This window comes from Pecten maximus, chromosome 1 (genome assembly GCF_902652985.1).
Source record: "Pecten maximus chromosome 1, xPecMax1.1, whole genome shotgun sequence".
Classification (NCBI taxonomy): Eukaryota; Metazoa; Mollusca; class Bivalvia; order Pectinida; family Pectinidae; genus Pecten; species Pecten maximus.
Genome location: NC_047015.1, coordinates 9,009,625 through 9,020,295, shown reverse-complemented (window position 1 = coordinate 9,020,295; position 10,671 = coordinate 9,009,625). Strand labels below are relative to the sequence as shown.

The 10,671-nt window shown below is 36.9% G+C and overlaps 1 protein-coding gene across 1 annotated transcript in view; it reads left to right on the top strand.

Annotated features, from left to right (window-relative positions):
* Window positions 1–235: 235 nt before the first annotated feature.
* The window catches only part of LOC117324115 (unconventional myosin-VIIa-like), an 80,507-nt gene continuing 70,071 nt past the window's right edge, over window positions 236–10,671 (top strand). Inside the window, exon 1 of the mRNA XM_033879782.1 lies at window positions 236–284. The gene's annotated coding sequence lies outside the window, so the exon portion shown is untranslated. The remainder of the gene's footprint in view (window positions 285–10,671) is intronic.

Here is a 10,671-nt window from a genome sequence, read left to right as displayed (position 1 = left end):
TAAATTTCGAGCCATGATAGGAGGCCTGTGATTCATGTTGATGTGCTTCCTTCATATTTTTACAGGGTTTTATGCATCCAAGATAGACGCAACCTAGTCGATAAAATTGGGAAATTCAGCAAGATGCACATGCAACTCCATTCTCGAAGCTTAAGATTACTCTACTTATTTATCAGAAATGTAGTAGTTACCTTAAAATCTTTTGAAACTCTTTAGTTCCGAAGTTAGAATAAGTGCATAAACGAAAACAAAGCGGGTTAAGAAGGGATTCTGTACAGAGTAATGTAAGTGAACGTTACATTGGTCTATAAATACTAGATAATATAATTTTAGGCATGGCCTATGTGAGAGCGCAGCAATCCCGGTGCCCATGGAATTCGAGAAACAAGCACACATAATCTAGTGTACTAGAATAGTAAATCCCACGTTACAAAATGAATATATTGCCAACAGATCTATACACTGGTTTGTAATAAAGTATATATCAACAAGAATTATGATTTAGATAACTTACTACAAAAACTAATCGTAGAATAAGTCTTAAAATAGACTGATTAAGCGATGACAAGGTGACGGGACAGCAGATCTCGCAGATGAGCAGCAGACGACAACAAAAAAAATTCGGAAGTCCTCTTTATTAGTCCCCTGCCGTTTGAAAAACGGGGGGACTATAGGTTTACCCTCCGTCCGTCCGTCTGTCTGTCTGTCCGTCCGTCTGTCTGTCTGTCTGTCACGCAATAGTTGTCCGGACAACTCCTTCTTAAGTACTACTCCGATTTTATTTTTTTGTAGTTGTGCATCCCTTATTTTTTTTTTTCCAAAAACCAATTTTCAAAATGGCTGCCGGCTTCTCATTGGTTGAGGCTTGTCTGGACAACTCCTCCTAAAGTACTACTCCGATTTTAACGAAACTTGGCAAACATGATCAGTATAACATGTAGTTGTGCATCCCACATTTTTTTTTTTCAAAAATTCATTTTTCAAAATGGCTGCCGGCTTCTCATTGGTTGAGGCTTGTCCGGACAACTCCTCCTAAAGTACTACTCCGATTTTAACGAAACTTGGCATACATGATCAGTATAACATGTACTTGTGCATCCCACTTTTTTTTTTTCAAAAATTCATTTTTCAAAATGGCTGCCGGCTTCTCATTGGTTGAGGCTTGTCTGGACAACTCCTCCTAAAGTACTACTCCGATTTTAACGAAACTTGGCAAACATGATCAGTATAACATGTAGTTGTGCATCCCACATTTTTTTTTTTCAAAAATTCATTTTTCAAAATGGCTGCCGGCTTCTCATTGGTTGAGGCTTGTCCGGACAACTCCTCCTAAAGTACTACTCCGATTTTAACGAAACTTGGCATACATGATCAGTATAACATGTACTTGTGCATCCCACTTTTTTTTTTTCAAAAATTCATTTTTCAAAATGGCTGCCGGCTTCTCATTGGTTGAGGCTTGTCTGGACAACTCCTCCTAAAGTACTACTCCGATTTTAATGAAACTTGGTATACATGATCAATATAACATGTAGTTGTGCATCCCACATTTTATTTTTCGAAAAACCAATTTTCAAAATGGCCGCCGACTTCTCATTGGTTGAGACTTGTCCGGACAACTCCTCCTCAAGTACTACTCCGATTTTAACCAAACTTGGTATACATGATCAGTATAACATGTAGTTGTGCATCCCACATATTTTTTCTTCAAAAATTCATTTTTCAAAATGGCTGCCGGCTTCTCATTGGTTGAGATTGTCTGGACAACTCCTCCTAAAGTACTGCTCCGGTTTTAAAGAAATTTGGTATTCATGATCAGTATAACATGTAGTTGTGCATCCTACATTTTTTTTCTGAAAAACCAATTTTCAAAATGGCCGCCAACTTCTCATTGGTTGAGACTTGTCCGGACAACTCCTCCTAAAGTACTACTCCGATTTTAACGAAACTTGGTATACATTATCAGTATCACATGTAGTTGTGCATCCCAATTTTTCTTTTCGAAAAAAAAAAACATTTTTCAAAATGGCCGCTGGCTTCTCATTGGTTGAGGCGTGTCCGGACAATCCTAAAGTACTACTCTGATTTTAACGAAACTTGGTATACGTGATCAGTATAACACGTAGTTTAAAAAATGGGAAATAAATAGTTGCACTCCTGGGTCAGGCAGGGGACATTGTATTGCTGTTGCAATACTATCCATCCTTGTTTTATGTGCTATATTTGGTAAACTTGTATGCAACTCGAACGGACCGGAGCTGCACTCGTAAAACACCGGAAATATTTTCGTTGAAAATTATACCGTTACGTTTTGAATATAGAAAATTAAGAACTTGTTCGTGATAAATTTTATTAACAAATTCTAACTAGTGTGAAGTCAAACATTTGCATATTTTTAAAATCTTGATATTTTCTAATCTCCCGAGAATGTGACTTTGAATACAGTCTTGCGCAACACTGGATCTTGTCGTGACTTCCTGTTTCCGGTTACTGAGAAAGTTTTTGAACTCTAAGTATATTGGGGGAAAAGGGGGGGTTTCCGAGCCATCTCTACCATTAAGTTTTCTACGCGAACGGGCTTTGCCCGTTCGAGCTGCGCTCTCTATAATTCAGTAAAGTGTGCAATGAAGATATTTAAGTTGAAGATTTTTTCAAATATTGATTTGATTTTTTGCAGAATATATATATATATATATATATATATGCATGAAATTTATTCATCAAGCCGTTGTTGAAGGCCCCCGTGATTTCGTGTCCGCCGCACTCGGTCCCGGACCCGATCCCCGTAGAGTAAGGGTACAGGACGTGATTTCGTACAATAAATTGTTTTTTCTAATTTTTCAATCGATCGCCTGCGATGGAGGCTTAAAATCGTTCCGACGGCAAACCACCGCCATAGTCCCTCTTCGGTGATGCTAAATATAGAATTTCAGAATAACCTCGTTTTCAAAACGAAACTAGAATTTGCATTTTGTCGTCTGCAGAATGGGACCAAGGTAGCTTAAAAACATAATTTGAAATATAATCTAGCCAGCTGACCTATGATAATTTTGAGATAATTGAAATAAGGTAATACTTTACCATTTTCCTCAAAATTGTTTTAATAAGAAGCTCGAATAATTTAAATAACACCGTATATTGACGTAACAAGCCCAATCATCGACAGGGCAGATATCGTAGGGAGCATTCATTATTCTGAAAATGGTTGACATGATTGATTGTTTTTTGGTCTTAAAAACTGTATGGAGCTTTAAAGTTGTTTATTACAATTCCAGCCAGATAATCCTTATAAAGAATATATATAGTAGTTGCTATATTCTCACAGAATGGGTCGATGGCATCGCAAAAAGTGACACGTTTTTTTAAAAAGTTCATATTTCCTTCAAAAAACATTTCTGTTGTTTGAAAATCGGCAGACCTGATTTAAATATGCTGTATTAAATCTACATATACTTATATTTGCCATATTTACTAAGAATCACACATTTGAAGGGTGTACGAAATCACGTTCCCAACTGCCGCTAAACACGTAAGTAAAGAATAGTAAAGGAAAGATCCCCTGCGCAGTGCATTTCTGCGCATATGACGTCACATTACCAAAAATATTGCAGATTGTCTGCATCTATTAGGTCGACGTCAATAAAATCTTCTTCGCGATGTATTTGAGAAAAAAATTACAAATATGTGTAAAATGTGTACGAAATCAGGTACCCTCACTCTACCAGGAATATTGATATTTTTTTTTTCTCAACAACGACTTAATGAATAAATCTTATGTTTTTCTTATAAATCCTGATTAATAACTTTAGTAATCGTCGATTTACATTTTTCAGAGTGTGAGTTTGTGTACGCCGCACTCAACCGTGAACAGTTATGGTTTTTGGCTGTTTATTCGTAAACAATGGTTTATTTTTATGATATTTTCGATTCCATTCTTCAAGTAAACCTAGTTGTTGATACAAATATAAGTTTTGATTACAAAAACTACTTATTTCATTTCAAATCTTGCCATTTTTGAGATCGTGGCGATGATCACGGGGGTTTTTGTTTACGCCCGGTCCCGTACCAAGGGCAGACTACTCCCGATCCACCGCTCCGTGCTAAGACTACTGGTTTATGAGTAGCGTGTATTGTCTAATACCAGATGTTTTATATATGACTTTTATTCTAGATACATTAATTATCAATTATATCGGACGATGTTTTTGTGATGTAATATCATTTAACAAGTGAAAGATTTCGCAAAAATTACAATAGTGAAAAAGTGAGAAAAAAATTAATATTGTGTATACTACGAATATTTATATATAGATATGCACCAAGTGCAAAAAAGGCAAGATTTGATATGAAATAAGTAGTTTTTGTAATTAAAACTTATATTTGTATCAACAACTAGGTTTACTTGATGGTTTACTTCATAGATGGAAGGGTCTTGAGATGCTTTACCAAAATTGTGAATTTCATGACCCTCAGGGCTAGCATTATCTGCATGGGATGACAATTAGATGGTATGCACATGTTGGCCCTGACTGACCCCCAGGGGCTAATGAGTGGGGCTAAAAAGGGTAAAATTGACTGAAATTTCAAAAATTGTCTTCTCTACTCTCAGATATGGTTGAATCAAACACTCTTCATAGATGGAAGGGTCTTGAGGGGCTTTACCAAAATTGTGAATTTCATGACCCTGGGGTCTCACGTTTGCCCCTGGGAAGGGGGTAAACTTTACTATAGTTTATATAGGGAAATAACATTTTTGACTACTATTTGTTGGATTTGTATTGGAATTCATTCTAATTTAGTTAACATCAGCAGAGGATGACAGTTTGATTGTATGCACATCATGATGACTGACCTCCCAGGGCTGATGGGTGGGGCCAAAAAGGGTCAATTAAATTTAATTTAACATAACTCAAATCTAAGGTGATCGTTAAGGCCCATGGGCCTCTTGTTTCTTATACAATTGGCTTGAAATTCGTTCGGGGATACTTTCATAGATATCTGCAAAGCATCTGATTAAAATTTCACTGTCTTGTTCATGAACAGTTTTAAAGAAAAATTAATTGTATAAAGCTGAGGAATGAAGAACGGAAAAAATATTGAACACAAGAGACCAGGAATTGAGTTCTGAGGAACCCCTTTTTATACGCCCAACGAAAGACGGGACGTATTATGTTATCATGTTGGCGGGCGGGCGTACGGGCGGGCGGGCACATATGTTGTCCGGACCATAACTCCAATACTACTCGACCCATGCTCTCCATACTTGACACAAATATACATCTTGATGAGCCGGGATGTCGCATACCAAAATCATGCCCCTTACCCCCGTATTTGTGGAGTTATTCCCCTTTGATGATTTTACCTCGGGCACATAATTTTTTATGTTGTCCGGACCATATCTCCAGTACTACTTGACCCAGGCTCTCCATACTTGACACAAATATACACCTTGATGAGCCGGAGTGTCGCATACCAAAATCATGCCCCTTACCCCCGTATTTGTGGAATTATTCCCTTTGATGATTTTACTTGTCCGGACCATAACTCCAGTACTACTCGACCCAGGCTCTCCATACTTGATACAAATATACATATTGATGAGCCGGAGTGTCGCATACCAAAATCATGCCCCTTACCCCCGTATTTGCGGAGTTATTTCCCTTTCATGATTTTACTTGTCCGGACCATAAATCCAATACGACTTGACCCAGGCTCTCCATACTTGACACAAATATACATATTGATGAGCCGGAGTGTTAAATTCCAAAATCATGCCCCTTACCCCCGTATTGCGGAGTTATTTCCCTTTGATGATTTTACTTGTCCGGACCATAACTTCAATACTACCCAACCCAGGCTCTCATATACTTGACACAAATATACATCTTGATGAGCCGGAGCATTACAACCTGTGAAACTACCCCCTTCCAAGTGTCAAATATTGCGTCGGGCGTATGTTGTGGCCCTCAAACGGGCCCTTGTTGAGCTTGTTTGCCCCCAGTTTGATGTGTTGCAGGCAACAATCAATGTAGCTGTGAATGAGATCCAACACACTCCCACACAATCCCTTTAGCCTCTAGCTTTGCTATAAGCAGCTGTGCAGGAGACAGACGAAAGTCTTCCATAGATCCATGATAATTGCATCAATTAACAATGCTGTACATCTTATATATACTGTATACCAGTAATACTGTACATCTAACACTGTATACCAGTAATACTGTACATCTAACACTGTATACCAGTAATACTATACATCTGATACTGTATACCAGTAATACTATACATCTGATACTGTATACCAGTAATACTATACATCTGATACTGTATACCAGTAATACTGTACATCTCACACTGTATACCAGTAATACTGTACATCTCACACTGTATACCAGTAATACTGTACATCTCACACTGTATACCAGTAATACTATACATCTGTATACCAGTTATACTGTACATCTGACACTGTATACCAGTAATACTGTACATCTCACACTGTATACCAGTAATACTGTACATCTGTATACCAGTAATACTGTACATCTGACACTGTATACCAGTAATACTGTACATCTCACACTGTATACCAGTAATACTGTACATCTCACACTGTATACCAGTAATACTGTACATCTGACACTGTATACCAGTAATACTGTACATCTCACACGGTATACCAGTAATACTATACATCTGATACTGTATACCAGTAATACTATACATCTGTATACCAGTAATACTGTACATCTGACACTGTATACCAATAATACTGTACATCTGACACTGTATACCAGTAATACTGTACATCTCACACTGTATACCAGTAATACTATACATCTGACACTGTATACCAATAATACTGTACATCTGTATACCAGTAATACTGTACATCTGTATACCAGTTATACTGTACATCTCACACTGTATACCAGTAATACTGTACATCTCACACTGTATACCAGTAATACTGTACATCTGACACTGTATACCAGTAATACTGTACATCTGACACTGTATACCAGTAATACTGTACATCTAACACTGTATACCAGTAATACTATACATCTGACACTGTATACCAGTAATACTGTACATCTGACATTGTATACCAGTAATACTGTACATCTGTATACCAGTAATACTGTACATCTGTATACCAGTAATACTGTACATCTCACACGGTATACCAGTAATACTATACATCTGATACTGTATACCAGTAATACTATACATCTGTATACCAGTAATACTGTACATCTCACACTGTATACCAGTAATACTGTACATCTGTATACCAGTAATACTGTACATCTGACACTGTATACCAGTAATACTGTACATCTCACACTGTATACCAGTAATACTGTACATCTGACACTGTATACCAGTAATACTGTACATCTCACACTGTATACCAGTAATACTGTACATCTCACACTGTATACCAGTAATACTGTACATCTGTATACCAGTAATACTATACATCTGACACTGTATACCAGTAATACTGTACATCTGACACTGTATACCAGTAATACTGTACATCTGACACTGTATACCAGTAATACTATACATCTCACACTGTATACCAGTAATACTGTACATCTGTATACCAGTAATACTGTACATCTAACACTGTATACCAGTAATACTGTACATCTGACACTGTATACCATTAGTACTGTACATCTGACACTGTATACCAGTAATACTGTACATCTGACACTGTATACCAGTAATACTGTACATCTGTATACCAGTAATACTGTACACCTCACACTGTATACCAGTAATACTGTACATCTGACACTGTATACCAGTAATACTATACATCTGACACTGTATACCAGTAATACTGTACATCTCACACTGTATACCAGTAATACTGTACATCTGACACTGTATACCAGTAATACTGTACATCTCACACTGTATACCAGTAATACTGTACATCTCACACTGTATACCAGTTATACTGTACATCTCACACTGTATACCAGTAATACTGTACATCTCACACTGTATACCAGTAATACTGTACATCTCACACTGTATACCAGTAATACTGTACATCTGTACACTGTATACAGTACATCTACACTGTACAGTAATACTGTACATCTGTATACCAGTAATACTGTACATCTGACACTGTATACCAGTAATACTGTACATCTGACACTGTATACCAGTAATACTGTACATCTGACACTGTATACCAGTAATACTGTACATCTCACACTGTATACCAGTAATACTGTACATCTCACACTGTATACCAGTAATACTGTACATCTGTATACCAGTAATACTGTACATCTGACACTGTATACCAGTAATACTGTACATCTGTATACCAGTTATACTGTACATCTGACACTGTATACCAGTAATACTGTACATCTGACACTGTATACCAGTAATACTGTACATCTCACACTGTATACCATTAATACTGTACATCTCACACTGTATACCAGTAATACTGTACATCTCACACTGTATACCAGTAATATTGTACATCTCACACTTTATACCAGTCATACTGTACATCTCACACTGTATACCAGTAATACAGTACATCTCACACTGTATACCAGTAATACTGTACATCTCACACTGTATACCAGTAATACTGTACATCTCACACTGTATACCAGTAATACTGTACATCTCACACTGTATACCAGTAATACTGTACATCTCACACTGTATACCAGTTATACTGTACATCTCACGATGTATACCAGTAATACTGTACATCTCACACTGTATACCAATAATACTGTACATCTCACACTGTATACCAGTAATACTGTACATCTGTATACCAGTAATACTGTACATCTGTATACCAGTAATACTGTACATCTGACACTGTATACCAGTAATACTGTACATCTGACACTGTATACCAGTAATACTGTACATCTGTATACCAGTAATACTGTACATCTGACACTGTATACCAGTAATACTGTACATCTGACACTGTATACCAGTAATACTGTACATCTCACGTTGTATACCAGTAATACTATACGTACATCTCACACTGTATGCTGGTTATACTACATGTGTATATACATCTACTAACTATACGCTACCTCTGGGAAGCTTCCTAGTAGAGAAAGTTTTATTCCTTACATTACCGATAAATTGCAGCCAAGATGTTGTGATACGTAAATGGTATTGGATAGCGTTGTTGTGACTTGATGCAGTTTTTTTTGTATGATTTGATGACAGTATCACAGTATGATCTTGCGCCACAATAGGGAAGCAAAAATTGTGAAAAAGACATGTTTTGTATTCACTGAAAGACAGTTTGTAGCACTTACTCACTCATGCATAATGATCTCTATCTTATATATACGAAAAATAAGATTCAGTATTCATTTATGACCCGATAGAATGAATTTTAATTAAAAAGAGTTGAATTTCATTCTTGTATTTAAGAAAATTTAACAATGTTTCTTTTTAATTAATGTCTCACAAATCGTGGGTGCCTTTTCACGATGCTGCCAGCCTTACATAAGCCTGACATTTATAGCTGGATCCTGAATGTCATTAATGGCCACTGTGACCTCTTTCCTAGGTTAAATCATCATTATCTTATTTCAAGATTTTCACCAAGATAGCTTTGACAGCTTTAGGTTTAGTGTGTACCTTAACACCACATAAAGTCCGAGATTCGAGAATTACAGTAGCTTCTGTAGATGTAGGGTCTGTTGGCTGTTTTAGTGCTAGCAATGGCATATAAAAACAGCAGAGCAGATATCTTACAGTCAAAATGGCTCCTGATTCAAATGTATTTGACTAGTGTTGAAGGAAAAGAATTCCCTGTAGAAACACAGTCTGGAGACTTTTCCGAGGAAGACATTTCTAACGGTAACTATATATACCAGATAGTTTGAGTTTTAAATGTTTCAGGAGAGGAGAATGGTAGATATACCAGATAGTTTGAGTTTTAAATGTTTCAGGAGAGGAGAATGGTAGCTATACCAGATGGTTTGAGTTCTAATGTTTTTGGGAAGGACAATGGTAGCTATACCAGATAGTTTGAGTTTTAATGTTTTTGGAGAGGACAATGCTAGCTATACCAGATGGTTTGAGTTTTAATGTTTTTGGGGAAGACAATGCTAGCTACATGTATACCAGATGGTTTGAGTTTTAATGTTTTTGGGGAGGGCAATGGTAGATATACCAGATGGTTTGAGTTTTAATGTTTTTGGGGAGGACAATGCTAGCGATACCAGATAGTTTGAGTTTTAATGTTTTTCGGGAGGACAATGGTAGCTACACCAGATGGTTTGAGTTTTAATGTTTTTGGGGAGGACAATGGTAGCTGTATACCAGATGGTTTGAGTTTTAATGTTTTTGGGGAGGGCAATGGTAGATAAACCAGATGGTTTGAGTTTTAATGTTTTTGGGGAGGGCAATGGTAGATAAACCAGATGGTTTGAGTTTTAATGTTTTTGGGGAGGGCAATGGTAGCTATACCAGATGGTTTGAGTTTTAATGTTTTTGGGGAGGACAATGGTAGATATACCAGATGGTTTGAGTTTTAATGTTTTTGGGGAGGACAATGATAAATATACCAGATGGTTTGAGTTTAATGATTTTTGAGGAGGACAATGTTAGATATACCTGATGGTTTGAGTTTTAATG